Source organism: Loxodonta africana, chromosome 4 (genome assembly GCF_030014295.1).
Source record: "Loxodonta africana isolate mLoxAfr1 chromosome 4, mLoxAfr1.hap2, whole genome shotgun sequence".
NCBI lineage: Eukaryota > Metazoa > Chordata > Mammalia > Proboscidea > Elephantidae > Loxodonta > Loxodonta africana.
In genome coordinates this window covers 2,242,886-2,259,753 of record NC_087345.1, presented here as the reverse complement: position 1 = coordinate 2,259,753, position 16,868 = coordinate 2,242,886, and positions in this window count along the sequence as shown.

Genomic DNA, 16,868 nt, shown 5'->3' with positions numbered 1-16,868 from the left:
TCTGTGGAAAGAGACAACGAAAAAGCTCAATATCATCAGTCAGAACAAGGCCGGGGTCGACTGTGGAACAGACCATCAATTGCTCATATGAAAGTTCAAGTTGAAACTGAAGAAAATCAGATAAAGTCCACGAGAGCCAAAATACCACCGTGAATATATCCCACCTGAATTTAGAGACCATCTCAAGAATAGATATGACACATTGAACACTAATGACCAAAGACCAGACAAGTTGTGGAATGACACCAAGGACCTCATTCATGAAGAAAGCAAGAGGTCATGGGAAAGACAGGAAAGAAAGAAAAGACCAAGATGGCTATCAGAGGAGACTCTAAAACTTGTTCTTGAATGTCGAGCAGCTAAAGCAAAAGGAAGAAATGATGAAGTAAAAGAACTGAAAAGAAGATTTCAAAGGGCGGCTTGAGAAGACAAAGTAAAGTATGATAATGACGAGTGCAAAGAACTAGATATAGAAAACCAAATGGGAAGAACACGTTTATCATTTCTCAAGCTGAAAGAACTGAGGAAAAAATTCAAGCCTTGAGTTGTAATAGTGAAGGATTCTATGGGGAAATATTAAAAGACGCAGGGAGAATCAAAAGAAGATGGGAGGAATACAGGGAGTCATTATACCAAAAAGAATGAGTCAACATTCAACCATTTCAAGAGGTAGCGTATGATCAGGAACCGATGGTAAGAAGTCCAAGCTGCACTGAAGGCATTGGCAAAAAACAAGTCTCCAGGAATTGATGGAATATCAGTTGATGTGTTTCAACAAACAGATGCAACACTGGAAGTGCTCACTTGTCTATGCAAAGAAACTTGGAAGACAGCTACCTGGCCAACAGACTGGAAGAGATCCATATTTATGCCTATTCCCAAGAAAGGTAATCCAACCAAATGTGGAAATTATAGAACAGTATCATTAATATCACACGCAAGCAAAATTTTGCTGAAGTTTATTCAAAAGTATCTGTAGCAGTATATCTACAGGGAACTGCCAGAAATTCAAGCTGGGTTCAGAAGAGGATGTGGAACCAGGGATATTGTTGCTGATGTCAGATTGATCCTGGCTGAAAGCAGAGAATACCAGAAGGTGTTTACCTGTTTTACTGACTATGCAAAGGTGTTTGACTGTGTGGATCATAACAAATTATGGGTAACATTGCAAAGAATGGGAATTCCAGAACACTTAATTGTGCTCATGAGGAACCTGTACATAGATCAGGAGGCAGTTGTTTAGAGAGAACAAGGGGATACTGAGTGGTTTAAAGTCAGGAAAGGTGTGAGTCAGGGTTGTATCCTTTCATGATACCTATTCAACCTGTATGCTGAGCATGCATATATAGATTTATATACATGTGTATATGTATGTATATGTTGTGTGTGTATATATATAATCTCTATATCTCCATATTCTAAACCCTGCAACGTATGAATATGTAACATTGCTTGTAAAAGGAAATTTAAGGTTGCAGATGGATTTCAGGTTGTTAAACAGCTGGCTTTAAAATAGGGAGATAAGCCTGAAGTGTCCAGGTGGTCCCAATGTCACAAGAAGGTCCTCATAAGTGGATAAGGGAGACAGGAGACGAGGGCAGAGTGAGGCCATACAAGAATGACTCAACCTGAAGATGGAAGGAGAATACAAGCAATGGAAAAGACAAGGGAACGGGTTCACTGCTAAAGGGTCCAGAAAAGATACCACCCAGCCTGCATCTTGATTTGAGCACAGAGAGGTCTGTGTTGCACTTCTAACCTGCAGAACTGCAAGACAATAGACTAGTGTTTTAAACCACTAAGTTTATGGTACTTTGTTAGACAGCAGCCATAGTTGTTACTATTGTTAGTTGCAATCAAATAAATTTCAACTCATGGAGACCCCAGATGTGCAGAGTAGAGCTGCTCTGAAGGGCTTCCAAGGCTGTGGCCTTTCAGAAGTGGATTGCCAGGCCTGTCTTCCAAGGATTCTCTGTGTATGTTCCAAACGCCTACCATTCAGCCAGTAGTCCATTGTTTAACTGTTCGTGCCACCCAGGGACAGAAAGCTAATACTGCCTTTCCATATATATATATACAAAATAGAGAGAGATAGATATAGATATATGACAGATATCTTTAACTCAGAGGGCTGACCACTACACTACTGTTCTCCATTGTACTTTTTCTTCCTTGTTTGTTTCTTTTCTTTACTTAAATTATGTGGAGGCTATTCTCATCAGCATGCAGCATCCACTCCGTTCTTTGTCATGGCTGCACGATGTTGCCAGGCCCGATCTGTTCCCCATGTTCTACAGATGGACGTTCAGCCATCTGCAGTCTTTTGTCACTGCAGATGAGGCTAAATTCAGCCCATGACCACCACCCCTCGGTTTTCACCTCTGTCATTTTCTGTCTCAAGGAGAGCCTGGCCCAATTCTTCTTAGATCACCCAGGGAGCACTGGCAGGGGATTGCTGGCTCTCTTATTCCTCAATGCTGCCTTTCGGGAAGCCTGCGTCAGGAAATTGCACATATCAGCACCATTTGGAATAAACAAATCAAACCAAACCCATTGCCATCGAGTCGATTCTGGCTCATAGTAACCCCCTAAGATAGAGTAGAACTGCCTCATAGGGTTTCCAAGGAGCAGCTGGTGGATTCGAACTGCCAACATTTTGGATAGCAGCTGAACAATTAACCACTGTGCTAACAGGGCTCCACCATCTAGTATGGGACTCTGTTAATCCCTTCATTCAAATCTGGACTCTTCCCTCTCTCCTTGCACCCTCAGGGACTGCAGGCCCACTGCAGCTCTGGCCCCTCTGGCTGGTGGAGGCCATTCTTGAAGGAGCTGCTCTCGAGTTCCGGTAGATGTGACTCTGGCCAGTAGCCTCCCCAGAATCCCAGCAGATGTCCCTCAGTCCTGCGCCTAGGTGGACATGACCCTGGTTGGCCCCCTGAATCTGAGCAGACGTCCTTCGACACTGCACACAGCTGGACGGGACCCTCATGCGTCAGGCCCCCCTGGATGCAGGGGAACAGCAGCTGCAGAAGCAGCAATTCAATCGGGCAAGAAAAACACGCTTTCCTTCTACCTCCACCGATTTGGAAAGTGGAGAAAGTTGATTTCAAGGGGGCCTCTGGGAAATAAGGGGAACTGGTTCTGGAATAACTGTGGGGAGTGGGGGAGGGAACAACCATAGCCTCAGGATAACAACGTTCTGGGAAGGAGCGATGGTGTGCAGCCTGGGAGTACAAACAGCTAGGGGACCGTGGGCTTGGTATGGGGAGCTGGGAGGGCCTGTGTCAAAGCCTGCAAGGGCCAGCAGTACGGGTCTACCCATCTGAAGGGTACAGGTACAGGTGGGTGGTGGATACCCACCTCATGTGTTCTCACTATTGGGGGACCGAGGCTGGGCTACCTGTGGGGTGCTCTCTGAGGATTCTCTGCGAAGTAGACCTGTCCCTGATGGGGGAGCATCTGGCTGCCTGGGAGGTAAGACTGGCACCCACTGTCGGGGGAGGCCCAGCACCTTCCTGCTTGGTGGGAAGGCCAGCATACATGGGGCGGACAGAGGCTTAGCCCCCACCCTTGGCCATGGTCCTGGGGGTCTGTAGTTCTTATTATCAACCACCCTTTTCTCTGCCACTTCCTTTCAAGGCTCCGGTCTCTCAGGTTCCTTGTTGCATCTGGGCCTACTGGCCTGCAGGGCTCTACTACACACCCACCCACCCACCAGGACTCCTGTCACCTCCATGACTCAGCCATGAACTGTGATGCCAAAGCTGCTAGACCAGGGGCCTCCCTACACCTCCCAGATCCACGGCTGGTCCATCCGGGCTTCAGCTGCAGATGTTCTGGTGAGGAGGATGTTGTTGAGCAGAGATGGGAAGAAGCCACCACCCGCCTGTCATTGGAGTCTTGTGTGTTGCTATGATGCTGAACAGGTTTCAGTGGAGCTTCTAGGGTGAGACAAACTAGGACAAAAGGCCTGGAGATCTGCTTCTGAAAATCAGCCACGAAAGCCCTGTGGGTCAAAACAGTGCAATCTATAACCCATCGTGGGGATGGCACAGGGCTGGGCAGCACTTTGTTCCATTGTACCTGGGGTCGCCAGGAGTCGGGGCTGACCGGACAGTAGCTAACAGCAACAACAACAACACGTATTTGGCAAAACAGGCAGTTTTCCTAACGGATCATCAGAATCTGAATGTAGGCATGTTGTGAAGACCCTAAAAAAAAAAAAAAATCACACTTTGAAAAAATTTTTTAAAATAGCAAACAAGGCAGTGCTGTAAGTCTGAAGCTCAGTCCCCGTACGCAGGTGAGCAAGCACTCATTTTCTTGTCTTGAAGTGTGAGTCCCTGACTCCACGTCCCCAACAAACTCAGGGAGGTGGGTGGTGAAGAATGAAGCTTTATCTCTGCCAGGTTTCCTTCTGCTACAGGATTGCGTCAAGCTGCCTGAGTCGAGGAACCGCCAAGGCACTGAGGGAGGCTCTGGGGTCACTCTGGTTGTGTGTGTGCACGTTTTCCTAATTTAGAGGTATGTGTGTGTGTGCATAAGAGGGCTCTGTGTGCATATGTGCGTGCATGCATGAGTGTGAGTGCGTGTGTGTGCATGCATGAGTATGTGCATGTGTGTATATGTGTATTCGCCTGTATTCATGTGTGCACATGTGTGTGACTGTGTTTGTCAGGGCTCAATGTGTATGCATGTGTGTGTGCCTGTGTATGCATGTGTGTACATGTGTATTCATGTGTGCATGTGTGCGTGTGTCTCAGTTTCGCACATGTGTGGGACGAAGTTCTCAGGCATTCGGAGTGCAGAACTCTGATTTTTAGAGGCCGTTGGGTCCATGCCCCAGTATACTACTTTAATCAACCTCTCCTTTAAAAGTACCGACACTGTCAGAAAATGAACCAGTTAGAGACTGAATTGAGGACAGTCAGAGACACGGCACTTACTGCAATTTGGAAATCACCACCCCGAATTTACCGTAGAGCAATCTGAGCTCATGTAACCTCCAAAGTTCCACCACATCAACTACACTGGGCTGCCCAAGATCTTTGTCACAAAAGACAAAGGCAGACTCTGTTCAGCATGTTGGGTCACACTCTATTTCCATTCAGCTTCAGAGAGCCCTGATTCCTGTAAACAGGATTCCCAGAGCTTAATCCCTGTAGGTCTGCATTTCCACATGGAACAGCATGTTCAGTGATTTAAAGCTCTAGAATCCCTCCTGGAAGGGAGAGTATCTACACATATTATTTGGAATTCTTCCATCTGGGAGATTTTTAGAAATACCAATTCTCTCCAATGTCTTCTTGCCCTGCCTCCATCCTGGATTCTGATTTAAATGATTTGGTGGGAACTTGCCAGGTGGTTTGAACTCTCCAGAGTGGGTTTAGTACATCAGGGCTGAGCCCTTGCTTTGCAAGTCCCTGACTGCCAAAAGGGACTCTGGTCCCTAGGCTGGGAGAGAGCAAGGGGCTGGGGGAGGGGGTGAGACAGGGGAGTCACGGACAATCTGTTTAGTGGACCATAACCCCGAAGAATTTTTTGGAAGCATTTACTAAACGTAATGCTTAATTGTGTATGTCCACTTGGCTGGGTCATGGTGCCCCGTTCTCTGGTCAAACACTAGTCTAGACTGTGTTGTAAGTATTTGCATGTGATAAATCACTTGACCTCTAGGCAGGTCACCCTCTGTACCGTGAGTGGGCCTAATCCAATCAGCTGAAGGCTTCAAGAGTGAAAAGAGAGTTTCCCCAGGGTGGGTTCTGCCTCCAGACTGTAGCCAGACATTTTGCCAGCTCTCCTCCACCCTTCAGTCTCTCCATCACCTGACCTACAGGCTGTAGCACAGAGGCTGCAGGAGTCCTCAGCCTGTGGCATGACCTACGGATTTTGGACTCACTAGCTCCCCACACAGTCATGTAAGCCAGTTTCTCAAAAATAAATATCTCTCTCTGTGATGGTTAAGATAGTGTGTCAACTTGGCTGGGCCATGATTCTCAGTGTTCTGGCAGTTGTATAATGTTGTGATCATTTCCCTGTTGAAATCTGATACGTGATCACCCCCATGATGGAATCTGCTGAGTGGTACCTGTGGGGTGGGGCCTGTGGTGACTCACCACCCCCTCAGCCTTCATCTCTCTGCCTTCTGCCACCTACTTCCTTCCTGCTCACCTTGCAAATGTTGGCTTGTTCTGTATCTAGGAGCTGTCTCTTGTCTGACCTCTGGTTCTTGGGACTTGAGCTAGCAACTTACCTGTCCATCTTGGGATTCGCTGATCTTCACAGCCTGCGAGCAAGAGTCCTGCTCCCCAACCTATCTATCTTGGGTTCTCCAGCCCCTGCAGCTAAGTAAATCAGGAGAAACCTTGAGGTCTTGCCTGGACCTTGGGGATTCCTTGACCTTCACATCCTGTGAGCAGGAGCCCTGTCTTCTCACCTGCTGATCTTGGGTTCACCAGCTTCTGCCACTCTGTGAATTGGGAAAGGCCTCTATCAGGATCCACAGACTTGAGACATTCCAACCTCTACAATCGCAGGAGCTGTTTCCTTGATATAAATCTCTCTCTCTATATATATATTTATACACTTTACTGATTTTGCTTCTCTAGAGAAACCAGCCTAAGACACTCTCCAAAAAACAAAAAATAATAAAAACAAAAAAACCCTATTGCCATCTAGTTGATTCCGACTCATGGAGGCCCCATGAATTACAGAGTAAAACTGCTCCATAGGCTTTTTGTGGGCTGTAACCTTTACGGAAGGAGTTGTGGTGGTGCAATGGCAAAGCCCTTGGCTGTTAACTTAAAGGTCAGCAGTTCCAACCAATCCAAAAGCTTCAAGGGAGAAAAAACTGGCCATCTGCTCCCGTAAAGGTTACAGCCTAGGAAACACTATGGAGCAATTCTATTCTATCACATGGGATTGCTTAGAGTCAAAAATCAACTCAACGGCACCCAACAACAATAATTTTTATAGAAACAGATTGCTAGGCCTTTCTTCCATGGTGCCAGTGGGTGGATTTGACTCTTCAACCTTTAGGTTAGTTGCCAAGAGACAACCTTTTATGCCACTCAGGACCCCCTTCTAGATAGGGATGGCCAGATAGACAGACAGGCAAACAGATAGACAGGTATCTAGGTAGGTAGGTAAGTAGGTAAAATAGAGACAGAGAGATAGAAAGGTAGGTAGGTAGAGAGATGGACAGACTGAAGAGAGATAGAGAGAGAGAGGTAGATAAATACACAGCTACACAGCTACATAGATACATAGCTATATCTTGCTGATTCTGCTTCTTTAGAGAACTGTAAGACACTTTAAAAAAAGAAAAAAAAAACCTTGGATTGGGGAGGGCAGACCGTGTCCTCCTACTTCTTGGAGGAGGAAAAGTTTGCTTCTTCTTCCTTTCTAACCGGAAACTTTTGCAGAAGCCACTCTGAGCAAGCAGGCTGGACACATCTGAAACAGTAACTGTTGAGCTCAATCCTCATCTTCCCTTCTTCTGTCCCTTGCTTTCTGCTTGTCCTTAACCTGCTGCTCACGACTCATGACCTTCCTCCTCAATTCTAGGGGCAAAGGCATCCCAACTCTTCCCCTTCAAAGCCAAACTGTAGGTTTGTCTTTTATAACTCTCTGTGTTTTTTACTTTTTAAAATATTACTTTTAAAAGTAGAATGAATCTTTAACATAGATAAATATAATTAAAAGAGAAAAAACTCTTAAATCTAGATATTCGCCCTGCAGTTCTGCAGACTCAGGGGTTTCTCCTTTTTTCCTGAGTGCAGTGCTCCCTGGGCCAGGGCATCCCAGACCTGTTGGGCAGGACACTGCAGTGATGTGCTGCTCAAACACAGAGCCTGGGCTGCAGGGCACCGAGGTATGCAGGCAGACACAGAGAGAGGACCCAGATGTCTCTCTAGAAAAGCTGGGGCCTGCAGGAGGCCTGGGTCTCAGGTGGAGACACACGTAATGACCCTGCACATGCTAGCCCCTCCCACTACACAGTTAGAACCTTACTGCTTGCATATTTCTCCTACGGAAACTTTCAAGTTCTTCGAATGCCTGGGTAGGGCTGGACTTGGTTGGCACTAACTGTCCTGACCTCTCCCTCCTCCAGAAGCTAGTGAATGCAGCCATTGTCACTAGCCCATCACACCCCCCTCCCCACCTCCTAGGTAACCCACATCTCTCCATATGAGTGTCTTAAAGCAGATGCCATCAAGTTGACTCTGACTCATGGGAACCCCATGTGTGTCAGAGGCTGAGTTTTTTGGAGGTAGCTTGCCAGGCTTTTCTTCTGAGGTGCTTCTGGGTGGACTTGAACTTCCAACCTTTGGTTAGCAGTAGGGTGTGATAACCATTTGCGCCACCCAGGGATTCCATGAGTTTCCTTGGCTGCCATAACAAAGGGTTTAGAAGAAGAGAAATTTATTGTCCCACACTTCTGGAGGCCAGAAGTTTGAATTCAGGGTGTTGACCAGGCCATGCTCTCTCCAAAGACTTTACAGGCGGATTCCCTTTTGTCTCTTCCTGGCCCCAGGCACTCCTGGCTTATAGGGACATCATCACATGGTGTCTCCTGTCTGTGTCTTCTCCTCCCTTGTGAGGACACCACTCATACGATCAGGACTCACCTGCTCCAGTATGACCTCATGCTCACCTAACTGATCACATCTTCAAAGGCTCTACTTCCACTCAAGGCCACATCCATAGGTACAGGGGGTGGGACTTCAATATAAATTTGGGAGGGACGTGATTCAGCCCGTAACCGAAACCAAATCAAATTCGTTGCTGTTGACTCAATTCCAACTCATAGTGAACCTACAGGACAGAGTAGAACTGCCCCATAGAGTTTCCAAGGAGCAGCTGGTGGATTCGAACTGTTGACATTTTGGTTAGCAGCCAAGTTCTTAACCACTGCACCACCAGGGCTCCATTCACCCCATAAGCCCCCCTAATTGAAACCCATCCATACACAAGAGAGCTCATGTTCAATCCACAGCCAGACAGTAGCATGTGTGGCAGGTAGGGGTGGGGGACAGGGGCAGAACCAGCTTCCTTGCAGGGTGTGTGGGCATGGTCATAAGAGGACATGTCATGCCAGGATAGGGTCTTCGCCCCTGTGTCCCTGCATCACGCAGAATCTGCACCAGGGAGCAAGCCTGTGATTTCTTCTTTTTCTCACACAGCTCATGAATCATTGATCAAAGCACATCCTTCATGCGGATACCTACCTGTGTGATTTCTACTTCGCTTGATGGTAAGACAGGCACCTTGGCCTTTCTTCTGATCAGCCTGATACCATGAGGTGGGTGAGGGTAAGCAGAGGTGTTTGAGCAAGGGCACCCACTGTGTTGTCTGGGCCCTGGACTCCCCTGGGTGGTGGGTGAGAGGGCAGAGCCAGGGGACTCCTGAGCAATTTATGGAGTTCCTATCTGGTGCAAACAGTTAAGCACTCGACTAGGAGCCAAATGTTTGGAGGTTTGAAACCACCCAGAGACTCCTCAGAACACATACCTGTTGATCTGCTTCCAAAAGGTCACAGCCTTGAAAACCCTAAGGAGTAGTTCTACTCCGCACACATGGGGTTGCCATGAGTTAGAATCTACTCAAAGACAACTAACAACAACAACAACATAAAGCTCTTGGACCAAAACCCCAAGACAGAAGAACCCAGATTATCGGCGTAAGTGGCTGGCCCTGTAACAGGCTTTTAAACACTGCACCACCAGGTGCAGGTCTAAAAATCCAGACAGGCGCTTCCCAGAGTGTGCCATTCTCAGCAATAATGGTGTTTTCCAAAGAAAAGAGCTCTGGTGTCATTCAGGTTTGGCAAACATAGGGTTAAAAAAAAAAGTTGCCATCTAACTGATTCTGACACAGGGCAATTCTAGGTGTGAAGAGTAGAACTACTTCATAAGACTTTCAATAGCTGAATTTTTGAAAGTAGATCACCAGACCTTTCTGCCAAGGCACCACTAAGGGGACTCAAACTCTAACTTTTTGGTTAGTAGCCCAGCTTTCAAATGTTTGTGTCACTCAAGACTCCAAACATATGGTTACTTCAATATAAACGGGTTTATTTTTGACAGGCTCTGTCTGAACCTGTTATAGCTTAATTAATAATACGAGTATCTAGAAAAGAAAAACATCATTCAACTTTCTTCAAATTCATTTGGTTCCAGGGGCTTTCAATGGTGGAACAATCTTGCCTACTGCTGGGAAAACACACTCAAAGTAGAATAGTCATGGAAATGGGGATGAAAGTCAGAGCTCCTGCCTCAAGACCCATCTTCGCTCACTCTGTCCTCAAAGAGAGACCTGGAACTGCTGACCTGAACATCAGCCAGGAGAAGACTGAGGCCAAACACATGAAACCATGCCAGCCACCAAGTCCAAGGCATGGAAAGGTTGGAAAACCTGAAGAGCCAAGGTCCAAAAGAACCAGAAAGAAGACGGAAATGAGAGTAAGGATGGAACACAGGACAAGAACCCAGGTAATGGGGTAGTCAGGTGTGAGCACAGTTCAAGTACAGGTGGCTCCAGCCCTGTGGCATGTGGTGGGTGGAAATGGAGACAGGAGTAGCCAGTGCGTCGATGGTGTTTAAAAACAAGAGACAAGATCATCTCACTAGAGGAAAGGGCAGATAATGAAGAGACAAAGAATAGTCCGGGACTGAGTCCTGAGAGGTTCCCTTGTTTACAGGTCTGAGAAAGACCAGCAGAGGATCTACTAACAAATTAGCTGTTAGTCCAACGTTCCCACTAGTTGTAATCCAAGAAAATCCACTTCACCTTCTGTTTCCTCGTCTGTAAATTAGATTTAATGAACTCTGTCCTGCTTGTCCTCAATTTTTCACAGCAAAACTCAGTGCTTACATTTAAGTCCACCACCTGTCTGTCAGTTTGTTGTACTGCTGTGACTTGTGAATTTTTCATACAAGCAGAGCATCCAGACTAAGACAAACTGGAAAGAAAGGGTTGGCAAGCTACTTCTGAAAATCAGCCCATGAAGACGCAACAGATCATGAGAGAACATTGTCTGACCCACTTGCTTTGGACATGTCAGCAGGGGGGATCAATTCCTGGAGGAGGACATGACATGTCGTGAATAGAGGGCCTGCAAGGGCAAGGGAGATCTTCAGTAAGATGGATTGGCACAAAAGCCAAAAGGATGGGCTTGAAAATGCTGACAGTCTTGAGGATGATGCAGGACCAGACAACATTTTATTCTACTGTACATAAGGTGCCCAGAGTCACAGTCAACTCAATGGCAGCTAGCTAGCTACCTCCCCACCCGTCTGTCAGTTTGTCGTACCGTGGTGGCTTGTGTGTTGCTATGATGCTGGAACCTATGCCACCTGTATTCAAATACCAGCAGGGTCATCCCTGGTGGACAGGTTTCAGCTGAGCTGAAGGAAGAAGTCCAAGCTGCACTAAAGGCATTGGCAAAAAACATGGCTCCATGAATTGATAGAATACAAATTGAGATACTTCAACAAATGGATGCAATACTGGAGGTGCTCACTTGTCTATACCAAGAAATTTGGGAGACAGCTACCTGTCCAACCTACTGAAAGAGATTCACATTTGTACCCATTCCAAAGAAAGATGATCCAACAGAATGCGGATATTATCAAACAGTATTGTTAATAACACACATAAGTAAAATTTTGCTGAAGATCATTCAAAAGCCGCTGTAGCAGTACATAGACAGGGAAGTGTCAGAAATTCAAGTCAGATTCAAAAGAGGACATGGATGTATCTTGCCTGAAAGCAGAGAATACCAGAAGGATGTTTACCTGTGTTTTATCGACTATGCAAAGGCATTCAACTATGTGGATCATAACAAATTATGGATAATGTTGCAAAGAACACTTAATCATGCTCATAAGGAACCTGTACATAGGACAAGAGGCAGTAGTTCGAACAGAACAAGGGGATACTGCTTGGTTTAAAGTCAGGAAAAGTGTGAATCAGAGTTGTATCCTTTCACCATACTTATTCAATCTGTAGGCTGAGCAAATAATACAAGGAGCTGAACTATATAAAGAAGACCGTGGCATCAGGATTGGAGGAAGACCCATTAACAACTTGCAATATGCATATGACACAACCTTGCTTCCTGAAACTGAAAAGGATTTGAAGCACTTACTGATGAAGATCAAAGACCACAGCCTTCAGTATGGATTACACCTCAACATAAAGAAAACAGAAATCCTCACAACTGGACCAATGAGCAACATCATGATAAATAGAGAAAGGATTGAAGTTGCCAAGGATTTCATTTTACTGGGATCCACAACCAACACCCATGGAAGCAAACGTCAAGAAATCAAGCGATGCATTGGATTGGGCAAATTTGCTGCAAAAGACCTCTCTAAGGTGTGAAGAAAAAAAAAAGATACTACTTTGAGAACTAATATGGGCCTGACCCAAGCTATGGTATCTCCAATTGCCTCATATGCATGTGAAAGCTGGACCATGGATAAGGAAGACTGAAGAAGAATTGATTCCTTTGAATTATCGTTTTGGTGAAGAATATTGAATATACCATGGACTTCCAAAAGAACAAACAAATCTGTCTTGGAAGAAGTAGAGCCAGAATGCTCCTGAGAAGCAAGGATGCTGAGACTTTTTTCTCACATACTTTGAACATGTTATCAGGTGGGATCAGTCCCTGGAGAAGGATATCAAGCTTTAAAGTAGAGGGTTAGGGAAAAAGAGGAAGACCATCAACAAGATGGATTGACCCGGTGGCTCCAGTGATGGGTCAGGCTTAACTACGATTGTGAAGATGGCTCAGAACTGGGCAGTGTTTCTTTCTGTTGTACATAGGTTCACTAAGAGTCAGAACCGACTAGACGGCCCCTAACAAAAAGTACATCTACCTATCCACCTGTTTATTTTTAAGTAGAAAAATGTGTCAAAACAACCGAGCAAGCCTGGCTCTAATCTCAGCCTCCATTGTAGGCTGATGGCCATGTGTGACAACCCAGTGGACCTCCCTAGGCTGGCCAGAGCAGGAATAGGCACAGAGCCATAGTCCACCCAACAGTCCTTTCCGCAGCCATAGCCCCAGGCTGGGCTGTGTGTGACCCGCAGAGGGGGCCACAGGGGGAAGTTTCCAGAGTCAGACTCACAGGCCTGCCCCCATGAAGAGCCACAAAGGTCCCTGAAACACACTTCCTCAGGGGCTCTGCAAGGAACTTTAGTGATTCATTAACTGTCCCTCTGACTGTTACTTCTGCAGCTATTTTAATAATTGGTTGATCATAAAGCATATTTTATCAATGCCTAGCATGTTTCAGAAGTACCTGGGTGGTGTAAGTGGTTTGCACTCATCTACTAACCTAGAAGTTGGAGGGCCAAGCCTACCCAGAAACATCTCTGAAGGAAGGTCTGGCGATCTGCTTCTGAAAAATCAGCCATTGAAAACCCTTTGGAGCACAGTTCTCCTCTGACACACATGGGGTCAGCATGAGGTTTTTTCTTTCTTTCTTTTTGGTTTTGAGGACAGCATTAAAAAGAATTCAGGTAAACCACCCCCTGCCCCGCTCTGACAGCAGGAGCGACAGCATGTGGCAGAGGGAGTGATGGGGCTGGGCGGGATGGACCCAGGTTCATCCAGTACCCCTGGCTCTCCGGCTCTGCTCTGGGATATATTTCCCAGAGCCCCACCTCCTGCCACCCCTGCAGCCGGGGTTGTGCCTGTAGCCAGAGCTTATTAAATTTACAAGCTCCCTGGCCTACCTGGAGCTGTGGTCTTCCATCTTTAATGTCTGCAGCTTATCAAACCTGCATCAGCCCACTGCCCGGGCCCTCTGTCTTGTGTCCATCTGTGATTTTTCCTGTTAATTTCACAGCGGTGAGTGGAGAATGGACAGGAACTGGTTGAACAAAACGAACTTCCGGATTACATGGCTGTGTGTATTGAGAGGAGAAGTGGGTTCGGCAGAGAGTTTACCAAAAGGGTTTCTTCTTGGACAGGCCCCTGCTTGGGCTTAAAGACAGTGAGAGCCAGATAAAGAGGCCTTTACTCTAGTCTCTCAGGGCCAGGCAGTGCCTGCCCAGACCCCTCTCCAAGGCTGGCGGTGCTGGGGATCTTATTAGAGGAAGTAGCCTCTTACCCGGGACTCCCGCCAAACTCCACGTCTCCTTTAAAATCATGAAAGTTGTTGTTAGTTGCCATTGAGTCAGCTCCATCTCATGGTGACCCTGTATGTGCAGAGTAGAACTGCTCCATAGGGTTTTCAAGGCTGTGACCTTCCAGAAGTAGATCTCCAGACCTTTTTTCTGTGGCAACTCTGGGTGCATTCCATCTGCGAATGACGAAAAGCAGCTCTCATGAACCTTTCCAGAGCAATTTGGCCTTCGGGTGGGTAAGCTCTCTGGAAGGCCCAGAAAGACTCCCCAGGTGTGTGGAGGATGGGGCATGATCTCGGGGCCTGCAGCTCATTGTTAAAGAGAGAAACTGAGGCCCAGGTGGACATACTTCTCCTTGTACATAGGAAAACTCCACAAAGTCTACTGACCGATGTGAACTACACCCCAGAACAGATGAGCAGAAATGTAGCAGACACAGCAGATACACAGGGATCATACTGGAGACACAGAGGATACGCAGGGATCATACAGGAGAAACAGCGGATATATATGGATCCTATAGGAGACACAGCAGGTATGCGGGGATCATAACATCACACAAACCCCTTTCTGACAGAGGAGGCATCTGTTAACCATGAATCTGCTCAAAGTTAACCTGGTGTAAAGAATTTAACTTTACCCAAAGTAATTTTGTTTTTCTCCCTTATTTCCTGAGAAATAATTCTAAAACCTGGGCATTTCCTGAGTATTTGGGACACTTTTTATTATTAAAAACCTCTGGCAATACCTGAGGGTGTGTGCAAATGAGTGGGGGTCTGCACAGGCCATAGAAACCACCTGGTGCCTGATATCAGCTGACCTCGGGGAAGGAGGGGGCATGATTATATCAACTATGCTAAAGGTTGTTTTTAGATGCCCTTGAGTAGGACATGTGGTAGAACTGCCCCACAGGGTCCTCTAGGCCAATATCTTTACAGAAGCAGATCATCAGGCCTTTCTCCCACAGAGCTGCTGCTGCTGTTGTTGTTGTTAGGTGCCATCAAGTTGATTCCAACTCATAGTGACCCTATGTACAACAGAATGAAACACTGCACAGTTCTGAGCCATCCCCATTACTGTTATTTTGCTTAAGGCCATTGTTCCAGCCACTGTGTCAATCCATCTTGTCCAGGGTCTTCCTGTTTTTAACTGACCCTCTACATGGTGTCCTTCTCCAGGGACTGATCCCTTTTTATAACGTGTCCAGAGTATGTGATGTACAGTCTCACCACCCTTGCTTCTAAGGAGCATTCTGGCTCTACTTCTTCCAAGACAGATTTGTTCGTTCTTTTGTTAATCCATGGTATATTCAATATTCTTCTCCAACACCATGTTTCAAAGGCATCAATTCTTTTTTTGATCTTTCTTCTTAAATGTTCAGCTTTCACATGCACATGAGGCGATTGAAAACACCATGGCTTGGGTCAGGCGCACCTTAGCCCTCAAGGTAACATCTTCACTTTTCAACACTTTAAAGAGGTCTTTTGCAGATTTGCCTGATGCAACGTGTTCTTCGATTTCTTGACTGCTGCTTTCGTGGTTGTTGATTGTGGATCCCAAATAAAATGAAATCCTTGGTATAGTCAATACAACACAGGTAAATATCTTTCTGGTATTCTCTGCTTTCAACCAGGATTCATCTGACATCAGCAATGATACCCCGCTTTCCACGTTCTCTTCTGGATCCAGCTTGAATTTCTGGCATTTCCCTGTTGATATACTGCTGCAGCTACTTTTGCATGATCTTCAGCAAAATTTTACTTGCATGTGACATTAATGGTATTTTTAGATAATTTCTGCATTCAGTTGGATCACCTTTCTTGGGAATAGGCATAAATATGGATCTCTTCCAGTTTGGGTTGGCCAGGTAGCTGTCTTCAAAATTTCTTGGCACAAATGAGTGAGTACTTCCAGTGCTGCATCCGTTTGTTGAAACATCTCAACTGGTATTCCATCAATTCCTGAAGCCTTGATTTTCACCAGTGCCTTCAGGGCAGCTTGGACTTCTTCTGTCAGTACCATTGGTTCCTGATAATATGCTACCTCCTGAAATGGTTGAAAGTCAACCAATGCTTTTTAGTATAGTGACTCTGTGTATTCCTTCCATCTTCTTTTGATGCTTCCTACATAGTTCAATATTTTCCCCATAAAACCAAAACCAAACCCCCTGCAGTCGAGTCGACTCCGACTCATAGCGACCCTATAGGACAGAGTAGAACTGCCCCATAGAGTTTCCAAGGAGCGCCTGGCAGATCTGAACTGCCGATCTCTTGGTTAGCAGCTGTACCACTTAAACACTACACCACCAGGATTTCCTTTTCCCCCATAGAATCCTTCAACATTGCAACTTGAGGCTTGACTTTTTTCTTTAGTTCTTTCAGCTTGAGAAATGCTGAGCGTGTTCTTCCCTTTTGGTTTTCTATCTCCAGCTCTTTGCACATGTCATTATAATACTTTACCTGTCTTCTCTAGCCAACCTTTGAAATGTTCTGTTCAGCTCTTTTACTTCATCATTCTTCCTTTCGCTTTAGCTACTGGCCTTTCAAGAGTGAGTTTCAGAGTCTCTTCTGACATCCATTTTGGTTTTTTCTTTCTTTCCTGTCTTTTTAGTGACCTCTCGCTTTCTTCACGTATGATGCCCTTGATGTCGTTCCACAATTTGTCTGGTCTTCAGTCATTAGGGTTCATTGCATCAAATTTTTTCTTGAGATGGCCTCTAAATT